Source organism: Colias eurytheme, chromosome 1, assembly GCF_061535395.1.
Source record: "Colias eurytheme isolate Ceu_HAF_F1 chromosome 1, ilColEury1 Martin Lab GWU primary, whole genome shotgun sequence".
NCBI lineage: Eukaryota > Metazoa > Arthropoda > Insecta > Lepidoptera > Pieridae > Colias > Colias eurytheme.
In genome coordinates this window covers 2029819-2043569 of record NC_142980.1, presented here as the reverse complement: position 1 = coordinate 2043569, position 13751 = coordinate 2029819, and the positions used below count along the sequence as shown (strand labels likewise).

Below are 13751 nucleotides of genomic sequence, written 5' to 3'. Positions count from 1 at the left end.
TCATAAGCGTCCTCTAAATTATATATATTACGTAATATAGTCCTAGATGTAAGTTTTTCAGAAACTATCCGAATTAAACGGAAGTTTATTTATTTCTTTACGTTCCAATTTATCATGCACCTAAACAAAGTACACAAAAAACGTAAAAAATTATATATGTGTGTGTAAAGATATATTTATGATTATAATATAGTAAGTGTTCCTCTTTTTCCATGCTAATATCCCTCAATAGCCAGGCGTTTTATAACTTATTTCTCGAGTTAAACCTTTTGAAACGTATTTGAATGTGTTTGTGTGAACTATTTTACGATTGATTTGCTTAAATGTTAAGAGATATCTGTCCGCGTTTTTGATGTTTAGATTTTCGGAGCAGGACGACAGGATATTTTTGGGGTCGAGATATATTTGGGAGTAGTAGTGCGTTCACATAGAGCCAACTCTTGCGATTGCTGTCACTTTTGTCAGCCCTGGTTGGTTCAGAGTTGACGTACCGTAAGGCAGGATATAGTAGCTCCATAGCAAGTAAGACCATGTAACATTATAAGTGTCGTGTATTCTATGTCTAATTGTGGTAACGATATTGGAGTGTTCATATTGACTTGCGGAAGCGGCGACGATAAATTGTAGATTACGGTATTCTAAGGTTCGACTGAGAATAGAATGGGATAAGGCATGATTTGATAGAAATTTCGGACTAACGAAACTATGTGTTTATTAATAAGTAAGCTCTGGCTCGGTTGTTTGATCTGCTACTCCATAAACCACATCTTAATGGTAATATATATTTTCTGTATAAAAAATATTTATTTCAAATAAAATTTGAATAAAAATGTAGGCCACGCCATTTAGTTTACGTAGTTATTTATATCGGCTTTAAAATGAGTTTATAACTTCATTATTTTCATAGCCCTATAAAAGATCAACAACCCAGCGTAATGGTGGATTGAGGATATCAACAAATGGAATGTCATTTGACTCGACAAGGCTATTTTGGCGAATTGATATATACCAGCGTCAGTATGGCAATGATCCTTTCAAATATTCATATTAATGTAACACATTAGTCTAACAAACATTTTCCCTTTGAAAAGTAAAGCTTTTTGATGACTCTACATACTAGAAAAATGGTATTTACCGTGGGAATGGTTACAAAATAAAGTACTGCTATCAACAAAGGTTCTAGAAGGGACACATTGCAACAAAATTGTGATCTCAAAACAAAGAACTGACGCAATGTATATCTACCATCCACCACGAACGAAGTTCTGCCACTACAAACTTTCCTATTGGCAACTCTTAAATGGTTACTATCATACTTCATTCGCAAAATAAGCCTTACAGACATTCTATTTAAGCATAACTTTAAACACCAGCTAATGCTACCGATCCGCCATTACATAGTTCTGCATGTTTATTGGAAAATAAATGTTACTATGTGTCGTGATACAATCGGCTAAGCCTTTATGAGTGTAACTCCTTTAAGAACCAGTCAGTTTTGTATTGGAAGGACCTGGAAATATTCCAGTGTCTGGAGTAATACAAAACTGCCAATCCCCAAATATTATTTCGATGAAAATTTAATGTACACCCATTTTCATCATGGACATGAGTTAAGCCAAATTTTTACTAGTAATTAATCATCTATAAATTATGGAAGAGGTACGAAAATGTCATACAAACTTGCGTATACTATTGTTACAAGCGGCATATAAAATACTACGCATAACTCATGATCATGGTGGAATTTAATATGGAACTTTTAGATACTAAAGTTGCAACTGTCCAGAAGGAAAGTGTAATATTTAGGTCGGATTTCCAATATCCACTTGTACTCTATTGATTTGATCTATTTGTATTGTGTTTGGATTGAATCCATTGAATAAATAAAGGCTTTTTAGCTAAACTGTTTTTTTATTTCACTCTAACCTCCAGAGTCCAGTGATAGTTGTCTTCTTTCATCTACGAGTCTTATAATCCTTAATTAGAAAACAAACAAGCATGTGAGTCAAATCTTTATCAATCAATCCAAGATTTGAATGGATGAACAAAATATAACAATAAGAATGAGTAATGCTATAGTTAAATAGTTTAAAATAAGGAAACAAAAGAAGTATCATGGTATCTACGACACACAAAGAGCATTATAGACTACTAGCGGTCCGCCCCGGCTTCGCCCGTGGTACATATTTCGCATTAAAAGGTAGCCTATGTTCTTTCTCAGGGTCTAAAGATTGTCTGTGAAATTTCATCAAAATCGGTTGAGAGGTTTAAGGGGAAAGCGTAACAGACAGACAGAGTTACTTTCGCATTTAAAATATTATAGTAGGCATAGAAATCTAAATAACAAGACACTAGAAGTCGTAAGCGTGCGTGACCTTGTCGCCACTCAGGTGATTTTCACATCACCAGTGCATTCGTCACTGTTCAGTTGCTCTGGAGACGTATGAGTGTATACATGGTGTGTTTCAGCAATTCCCATTGCGGAAATTCTTCCACAAGTTGTAATTACACTTATAAAGGAATAATATTTCATCGGAAAATATTTTTTTTTAGAAATAATGCCGTTTTTCCTTAAAATTATAGAATATTTACAAGTATTACGAGTGTCACCATAGTAATCGAAATAACAATGAATGACACAGTCACAGGACACAGTCGACCATTTATTATCACGTTTGTTCGTATTGGAGCAAAAAGTCTCATATACTTAGGGATGTTATTCTAAAATAAACCGTAAATTCGTGCGTTAGGATACATATTCAAAAGCTTAATTTAATAGTTAAGTTAGTTTTCACTAAAATCAAGCTGTCCAATAAAAGGCATAGTTTACTTGTGTGTACTGTTTAGCTTTCGGTTTGAATGTGTTGATTTTGGCGACACCGGTTTTCATACGAATTATGACATTATAGCACTTCTATGTGTCTTGTTATTTAGATTTCTATGATAGTAGGTAGGGATTGCTGTGCTATTGCTACCTATTTGCTAGAACCACTAATTCTGATAATGTGTTTGGATGTAGATATGTTTTGGTGGTCGGAGTAACCAGTTACCTAATATTTCTAGTAAAGGCAGACAAATTTGGCTACTTTTTTAATAAATATTCAATTGCATTGAAAAAAATTAAGAAGACACCTTCAAATGCTTTTCAAATGCTACTGAACTGAATACTGAACATAGAATATGAAAGAACCACGAAAGGACAATAATTATTATTGCCCTTGAATTTTGCGACATAATGTCAGATCGGCGTGTAAAAATGTCTATTAACCTTTTTAGTTTTTACATTGTAGTCCTTTTCATTTAGGATGATTCCTGTGACACTTCATCGTGTTCCGAATTACGTATTTTATGTTTATAAAGTCAAAATAATTTTAGTGCATAATATTTTTATTTTATGGCGGCATTATTACCAAAAATATAAAAATGAAACATCTTAAGCTTATAAATCAAAAACAGTATTGTTTAGTTTAATATAATGAAAAATAAAATAAAATAACACAAAAATATAATACCTACGCAATTCGTGTACATGAAATGGATCGTTGAAAAATCATAGAGTTGGAAAATCATTTAATCGGCGCCCATCTTGTGATCGTTTGTCAATCGAGTCAATCGTCTGTACGAGTACGTTAGCCTTGTATACAAGTTGCATTTTTATATTGATACTTTACGTGGTATTCTGTTATTTTTACTAATTGTTATTGTTGACTTTTTGTTGCTGTTGTTTGCTAAGTTTACTTAGTTAATTGTTGGCGAAATGCCGAAAAAACTAATTTTGGTACTTTATTCAAATCGATTTCATTTCCATATAGAATATTATCGATTATCGGAAACAATTGATATGATTTCAGTAACCGACATCTCTACACGTGTCAAAAATCGATGTGTCACAGAACTCATCTTAGGTGGAAAGGACTATAGAACTAAATTAATATTGAAGCCTTGAATCGAGATGGGTAAAACATGCTCAGAATTAGACTATACCCACTATAGGGACTGGGTCGTAATTGTTAAAGAGAATTAGCCTATACATCTTAAGAGGGTATACTTTATAAGGACTTAGGCGAAAGGCTCCTGGAGGTCTTATAGGTATAGACAAGTGTAAATTAAATGTGCATACATTAATATGTATGTTCATTAAAAAGTTTTAAGTATATTATGAACAATCTTTACTGAGAGTTTCTTGGTTTTGTTAAACATAGGGATAGGAATAGACAAACATTAATAGACAAACAAGAACTAACAAAGTAACAAAAAATAGAAGACAAATTATTATGATAAATATTAGAGTTAAAAATATCTATAACTTATAATGTAAAGCAGAAGAGTTTCTTTGTTTGAGCGTCAATCTCAGGAACTACTGGACCGATTACACAAATGATTTCACTGTTTCAAAGTTACGTGAGTTTTTTAGACCAGACATGCATCAGGACAAAACTAGGGCGGACCGCTAGTTGTTTATAAAAATATACAAATGTCGTTATGAAAATGCCGCCACATATCTACAGGGTATCTACATAGATGTGATGAATTTATACTATAGACATTACATCGGCGATGGTATGCAGTTATTCCAGCATTTGGTAGCAGTACCTGAAGACAGAAGAGTATTACAAAAGATAAACATTAAACATGTATAACTCCGCAAACACAGCATGAGGTAAAATCTCCTCACTTGACTGTCAATATATTATTTTACAATTCAATAATTTCAATGCAATTGCTTTGAAAAGAATAGTCTCCCTATCTTACATTACAATAGAGAATACCAATAGACGATACTAAAAAAAAATAAATCAAAATCAGTTTCAAACATCTTTTCTAACAGGACTCAATATACTGTGAGTGTTAAAATAATTCCTCTTCTGTTTATTATATAAATTAATCAATCTCAACCGCAATTTCGAACACTGCGATAAACGCCAATTTCAACCATATTTATATTTTTATGAGACTAACGCGAAGAGGTAATATTTTGTCGAAACACATTCTTAACATTGTAGGTACCTTGTCTTATACACAAGTTTGTTGCCATTTTTACGGCACGAGAAGCAATTAGATAGTGTTCGGAAATAAAATACTTTTAAACGGATTTTAAACTATAAATTTTTATTTAGCAATACCGATGTTTGAACGTTCATTGGAAATTAGGTAAAGATTAGAAGGTAGTAGGAAAGTGGAAATGTGTGATATAAAGTTTGAGAGCTTTTGATAAATTTTATAAGGAGTTATCGCTTCGAGAAACACAAGGCTAGTTAACATTATGTATATATTTAAAAATATTTCAAAGTTACACTACTTATTTCTGAAGAAAAACTGAACAATTTTTTATAAATTTTTTTGTCTGTTGGACTTCTCTCCGTCTTTTTTTTGCTTTTGACTAATAACTTAATAGAAATTGGTATCATACATATTATATCATATGATAGCCTGAGGGTAGAATCGCTTTGGATTCAAACCCTGGTAAATATGCCAGAAAAAGTCTAAAGTTGATCTGACAGTAAACAGTTCAGAACGAATCACTTCGTAACTTGGTTCAAAATAAAATAAATCAGTGAAAACAATTCATATTATTATCCATTTTAGTTCATATTATAAAAGAGCAGAAGAGTTTTACAAGTTTTATAGCGCTGGCGCTGTTTCCGCTTGAATTCAATTGTGACAATTCGATCGCTGATAAGAGGTACGGCGTGATGTAATGCTGAAGTGAAGGAAAAAGTGCTATATTTTATTTTTATTTACGTCGATTTTAGTTAATAACTATCAGATAAAAGACAAAACTTGAAGTAAACATATTCCATCTACTAAGCACACTTGGCATACAAAAAAAGTGAAGTCCCATGTCCCCTAGTGGGGTAAGGGGCAGATGCATTATAAATCTATTTCACTGATCGATTTTACTTAGGGACAAGTAGGTGATCAGCCTTCTGTGTCCTGCCAGACCGAGACATTTTTTTTTCTTCGTCTACACCGGGAATCGAACCCAGGACCCTTCGGTTCTACGCACACGCGTCAGCCACTGTACCAAGGAGGCGGTCACTTGGCATGCAAATTGGTATTTACACTCTTGCTTGATCCCTCGAGTAGCATGTAAATTCGATACTTGATCCCGAGTCGCAAAAGTGCAGTAAAAAGATTTTGTCCCCAATTTAAGCGCTTTTAACGCCTTTAGTATACTCCTGTGAAAGCGAACTAACGAAAAGGTAGCGTTATTGGAGAGCCAAGTGTAATTCCCAATGATACTTCAATTTTCGTAGCACCGGTACGTGCTGCCGTGTTATTTTCTGACCCAGTCATTCGGTGAGCTCGTCACCGATCGCCTTTAATTCATCAGTACCCTTACCATGAGCAGTCGAATCTTGTGTTCACTTACTGCATTCGATAGCGAGTAAACTACAATCGAAATAGTGTTTTTCGAGAGTGTCATTCAAATTAGTTAATCCTGGTCCCGGCTTCGCCCGTGGTACATGTTTACGTTTTCTCTCCATAAGAACTATCCTCGTAATTCAAGGAATATTATAAAAAATAATTTAATCGGTCCACCCGTGCACGCGTGATGCCGTGACCAAGGGAAATATGGATTCATTTTTATATGTAGAGCTGATAGTCTATAATTTTTCAAATCGATTTATCGACTAATATCTTGTTTTGACAACATCATCACCGGCATCCGTTTTTGCCTGTCGACGACAGCCGTCGACATATTAACTGCTGCCGCCGACGTGCCGCCGACTGCCGTCGACATGTGGCGACGGCTGAAGTCGGGACTATGAATTAGTTTATCGATAAATACCGACTAACTGTCCAGACTACCGCTACTGGTGCCGACTATCCATAGAAAATGCTACAACGTGAATGTCATCGTGAAAGAATAGATGCGCGCATTTATGTATAAATTATACCTGTTGATAGTAACTGTATTGGATAGTCGCTGTGCAAATGTTTCTGTTTAAATACACAACTGGGTATGGATAACAATAACTAGAATCCGTACCACGCGCAACTTGTAATGCTTTAAAACTGTACGTCTGTATACATTGAAGGAGTCGTAATAAATGATATAAAGTATACATTTAAATATTTTAAAATCTTGTTGATTCTCTAAATTGGCCTTATAGCTCGCTTCCAAAGCAGGGTGTTAATACTTTATAAGCTGCGCTCCGCGGTTTCACCCGTGTGGCTCCGCTCCTGTTGGTCTTAGCGTTATGATATTATATAGCCTGCCTTCCTCAATGAATGGGCTATCTAACACCGAAAGAACTTTTCAAATTGGACCAGAACTTCCTGAGATTAGCGCGTACAAACAAACAAACAATCAATCTAACTCTTCAGCTTTATAATATTACTAGCTGCTCCGCGCGGTTTCACCCCCGTGGCTCCACCCCTGTTGGTCATAGCGCGATGATATATAACTTATAACCTTCCTCGATAAATGGGCTATCTAACACCGAAAGAACTTTTCAAATTGGACCAGTACTTCCTGAGATTAGCGCGTTCAAACAAACAAACAAACTAACTTTCAGCTTTATAATATTATAGTATAGATGAATGAAATGTAAAAGCGGACAGTTCACAGTACCCGTAGAAATTGCTGTGTCCGTTACAAACTGTAACTGCAACTAGACAGCTATCAAACGGACGATTTTTCGTTCAGAAACGACTCAATTTTTCGAGAATTTATTTCACTTTACTTCGACCTACTGAATTGAAATTGAACTCAGATTTCGTGAATGTTGTGCATTATATTTTAGTTCGAACTTCTAATGGATTAGATAGTCTTAGTAATTTTGTGACCTTGAATTTTAGATGGTGCGTTTATGCCTCTGATCACTGAAACGTAAGATAATTTTGTATTATGTTGCTATGATATTCATCAAAGCGAGAGTAACAGGAGAGCTTTAATAGCAATTTACTGATTGTTATTGCCAGACAATATTGAGTCGCTTGAATAACACTATATTGTACAGTTGAGAGGTGAGTTCGATATTTTCTTGGCAATTCACTTTGATGTCTCTTTCGCAGACGAGTGTACTCTGTAGCTATTAACCTTGATATATTTGAGAAACATAAAATATGCAAAGGACGGGTGACTATTACATTAAATGAAATGAAAGCAAATTCATTTCAATCATGACTTTCAGTTATTGATAAATACACCGTATCAAAAAACCGTTTAATCCCCATAATACATACGACAGCTCTTGAAAGGGAAAATTCAATCTATTTCATCTATCGTATTGAGACAAAGGTATAATACTAGATTTCCGCGGCTCTTCCTGTTGGATTTCCATGTTAAAAAGTAGAATATGTCTTATTCTGGGTCTTCAGCTACCAACATACCAAATTTCATTGTAATCGCTTCAGTAATATTTGCTTGAAAGAATAACAAACATCCATCCATCCATCCTCAAACCTGGCTAATTAGCTGACTTAAGATGGAACGTATTTTTACACGTATGCCGCTTCTACGTCAGTTTATATAAGTAATATGTATGTATCTATTCTAAGACTGATATAATACGTACAAATGTCATTCCGAGTTTGCATTGCCAAGCTGAGGGTCACCGGCAAGCGGTTTGTATCCAATACGAATGTCCCTTACTCGAATAAACTTCTTGGGTTAATTGGTGGCCCCTAATCAACGTAATGGATTGGTTGTTTACTCATTAATTGCTCAATTTCGCACGTCGCCCGCCATTTTGAACTTAAACGACATGTTGAATTTGTAGCGTTAAACAAATCATGGCTACTTTTGCCTTTAATTAATTGGTTAGGATTTCGGAACCTGGGATAATAAATAGCTTCGTGTTGTTGGGTGATGAGTAGGCACGTAACAAAGTAATTTTGTGAATTGTAATTAAATGAAACAATGGCTCTTTCTCAATTACTGTATCGGTTGATCATTAACTAGTCTGAAAGTATTTAACTGGTACATTAATGAATTCAGCTACTCCGTGTCATGTTAAACCTCATTTAGTTTTATTCATTGTGATAACAAAGGCAAAATAAATTTCTGTATATTTTTTTTTGATGGGAAAAACTTACATAACTAATTCATTAATAAAATACTTTTTTTAAAGACTTTTTTTAAATTTGAAATACTTTTTTTAACACGCTTTATGTTTGAGGATAATTTAAACTATAATACCTGTGTATAATACCTATGTAAGTACAATGCTCAATAACCGTTAGAATACATTATTTACATAGTTTTACTTTTATATTACTCACCCAAAGTTGACTCTGCTCAAACTAGTCAAAAAAGATCCTTATAACAGCCCGAGCTCTGATAAAAATTCGCATAAAATACTTGAACAGTAAATTAAGATGCTCCGATAATATAACCAAAAAATTACAGCCAACTACATCACGCCTATAAATCAAAATCTCATCGCTTAACCTCGACACTTACTTAATCGATCGATTCGGAGCGCGTCAAACCTCTTTACGTGAAAAATAATGGCCATTAAAAATGACTTGAGATAAAATTAATAGGCTTTTTATCTGTGGCACTTGTGACGTTAACGTTGTGACGTTTCAGCTTTGTTGGAACATGCTGCGTGGAACGAGGAATTGGTGGAAGGTTCCGATAAGGTTCGGGAGTACTGGGGACTGCGGGTATGAGCCGTGTCCTCGACCGCCTGCTATTCCCGTACCTCGGTATATACCGCCTTGTAATTCACCAGTACCGCCTTACTACTGCTGCCCTAGGACGAAATACGACGTGAACTTCATTTACATAAACGATCAGCCGCCTAAAACTAAATTCGGTGACGTCATAGATAGAATGGCGAACGCTGTTTTTTGGATGGAAATAGCTAGAGGTACCGTTATTGCATCGGTAGATTTGTTTTTTGTTGACACCGCTGTTTCTATTTATTTATTATTGTAGTGTTTATCAAGTTATTGTACTATACAATCTATTTATGGTTAATAATATGGCACTCGAAAACAAAAAAGATATGTACGTACTTTAAGGAAATCTATAGTTTTTTTATTCTATAAGTATACATAGACTAGGAAAAAGGTGATGCATTGCAACTTTCTCACGAAATACTTTGATATAACCCTATATTTAATACTAGCGGTCCGCCCCGGCTTCGCCCGTCTTACATATTTACGTTTTCTGTAAATAAGAACCATCCTCGTACTTCAAGGAATATAATAAAAAAAGGATTATCGAAATCGGTTCAGCCGTTCACACGTGACATGCCATGACAACGCGAAACGGGTTTCATTTTTATATAAATATTAATTTTATATTCATCTATATTCATAATAAGAAAAATATTACAAATTTAAATACATGTATATTGTATAATAACCTGTTATAATATTTGATTTTATTTTAGTTTAAAAAATTAATATGTACCTAATCTGAACAATCGTTGAAAAATGGTCCGTTTATCGTATAAAATGTTATCCAGATATAAAATATTCTCTCAATACTGAACATCATTTATTAATCATAATATTATGGTTTTCAAATTCTGGAAACTCGCATTTAACGGTATTAAACAAATTTATTTAAGAATTATTGTATGTTAAACGATAAAAAAACAATAATATAACTTCCAAGAAAGCTACAAAATGAGCTTTTGTAAAATATTTATAGTATATTATATAAAATTTGTATTCCGTCTATATTTCCAGAAAACTTCTCGTTTGGTTTGAAATATAATAAGTATAAACTTTATCAATAAAAAAAAACATATAAAAAAATAATTAGAAGATATTTTTATTTACTTAGATATCCATGACGAGTGGAAACCCACGTTGTTTTCATCTGGATGGTCATAATTAATAAGTTAATTATATTATTTTATTTATTACTAATATTCATTGATGTGGATTAATTAATTACTATGAAAACTATCTCAGACTATCTGCCCTGGCTTCGCCCTTGGTACACACCTACACCAAACACCCACACGGCGCACGTTCATATATCCAAAGGTGTATTCACAAATCACACCGCGAGGGATTGGAACATGCTTCCTGTTTCTGTGTTCCCCGACGAGTACCTACAATATGGGGTTCTTCAAGCGTAGAGTGAACGGGTACCTTCTACAGAACCGCGTACCATCTTAGACCACATCTCAGCTTAACACCAGGCGAGATTGTTAGTCTAGCGCTTCCCTTTTCTCAAAAAAAAGGTGAAATAATTGGGAAATAAGTTCAGCTTTATCTTCGACTTCTTATATTATAAAAATGAATCGCCAAATGTGTTGCTAAGCACACATCTCGAGGACAGCTGAACCGATTTCGTTAATTCCTTTTTTATAATATTCCTTGTACGAAGATGGTTCTTATGGAGAGATAACGTAAACATGTAGGTACCACGGTCCACGGGTGAAGCCGGGACGGACAGCTAGTAAATAATAGATTTAACTTAAGTAATATCTCACTTTCACGTGCCCTCAATATGAATTTGGTTCACTTGATTAACGAAAAGAGTGAACTATGATAGCTTGAAAATGATCCACATTCAGTTATTGAAATGCATCCGATTACGTCGTCGTCTTCGACCTTACGTCGTTATTTTTATGGTCAAAGTCGTAAGTCGTAACTCACATTTTATCGATTACATTTCTATGTCTATGAACCAAGGACTATAGACGTTCTTGCAAAATTAATCAGGTAAATAATAATAATCAATAAATATAAATAAAATATGTAGGTAAATAATATACAATTACAATTTAAATGAAATAGTTTTCTTTATTTTTTAACTTGTAATAAAATATTACAGGGTCTCAGTAAAACAACCAAAAGATTTAGTAAATATCAGAAATTAGCAACTATAATTATAATGACATCATTATAGCAATGTAAATGGTTTTATAGTCGAGCCAATTTAATAGGCAACATTTGACGTCTATAAATTTTATCTTCGAAGAGAGGTAACCTGCTTAAAAACATCGATTAAAGTGAATTAATCGATACGGATTTAAAACATTTGTAAATCGAATTTATTAATTTATGATGATTTTTGTTCACAAGTAATCAATGCATTCGATTCTAGATGTCAGATCTCGATTTTTAGAGTAACATCTCTGGTATTTAAAAAGAAAAAAGGTTTATTGACACAAAATTGTAGCGACGAGTTCTTCAATTCAGAAATTGTTTATTATGTTTAGAATGGTTTATCAGTAAAATGAAATCTTAAAATTACTTGTATCGGTCATTATTATTATAAATATGTAATCGTTATTGAAAAAAGTTAAGCAAATGTGCAGATCTAACAGAAAGAAATATCATGTTATTCTATGTTGTCGTTACTAGGTTACGTTGTTTAATTTTGTTGAACTGTCAAATGTTACCTATTAAAATGGCTCTACTATAAACAAGTTTTCAACTTTGTGAAGAGTTAAAATGAAGATAAAATTATATATTTATTATTATGGCTGGTATCTTATAAATATTCAAAGAAATGTGAATAAATACATACCTACCTATTACCTATCCCTATCTATAAAACTTTATAAATTAAAATTTAAGCTACATATTCATAATTCTTCCTACCTTATTATTTTGAATATAAGACTTGAATATTGAATTCAGCAAGTCAACATTTTTTTTGTAGGGTCCGTAGACGTAATAAGCTCTCTAGACATATTTATCCTGTCAAATATCTCACTGTATGAAAGATTTTATCACATTGTTACCGAAAAAACATTGCTCCAATTTACTAGAATTGTAACCCCGTAACAATCACATGTAAAAATACCCTTATTTGTCCCGCTTTTATGCTTTCATAATATTTTTGCTAAGCACATGTTCCAATTTAAATCCCGCCTCTCTCCAATAGGCTTTGCTGTCACGCTAGGACACATATTCAAGGAACCAGCAACAATCAATTATCCGTTTGAGAAGGGTCCTTTGTCCCCGCGTTTCCGAGGTGAACACGCTTTAAGGAGATATCCATCTGGAGAAGAGAGATGTATAGCGTGCAAGCTTTGCGAAGCGATTTGTCCGTCTCAAGCGATAACTATAGAAGCTGAAGAACGCGCCGATGGCTCCCGAAGAGCCGTCAGATACGACATCGACATGACCAAATGTATCTTCTGTGGATACTGCCAAGAGGCCTGTCCCGTAGATGCCATAGTAGAAGGTCCCAACTTCGAGTACTGCACGGAGACTCACGAAGAACTGATATATAACAAAGAGAAGCTCCTATCGATTGGGGATCGTTGGGAACCAGAAATTGTGAGCAATTTAAGCGATAATCACTTGTATCGCTAATTCTTATTTATCGCAGTCTAACTCTAGTTGTTCTTGTTTTTGAGTTTCCCTCGCGCTGTATTGTTATTTGTACTGAATAATGAATTTAAAGCAGCTAATTAAATCTAGTCCAACAATATAATGTTGTTTTCCTTACCAACCTCCCACCAACAAATTATTCCCGCTGTGTAATTTTAGATAGCGCTGATATTTAAATAAGAAATTAAACTAAGCACTTAAAACATTGCCATATTTCATCATTATTTAATTAGGACTTGTCCATCAAAAAATTGGACGTGGATCCTTAATATTTAAACTCGGTTTTGTCGGAGTCGTTTATGAAATTTTGCATAATGTATGAAATATGAATTATAGATGACGTATCTGCGAAGTGGAATGGATAAAATTTCAATTCCACCTAATCGTTATCCTGGGCCGAGATTCCATTAAACTTCATCATTATCAGAATTATTTAGTGCGGCCGTATCCGTCGCGGTGGTTTCGTTTGGATTCCAATATCGGACATA

At 34.0% G+C, this 13751-nt stretch overlaps 1 pseudogene; it reads left to right on the top strand.

The window, feature by feature from the left end:
* Positions 1-9553: 9553 nt before the first annotated feature.
* LOC149910886 (NADH-ubiquinone oxidoreductase subunit 8 pseudogene) lies at positions 9554-13245 on the top strand (annotated as a pseudogene).
* The last annotated feature ends 506 nt before the right edge of the window (positions 13246-13751 follow it).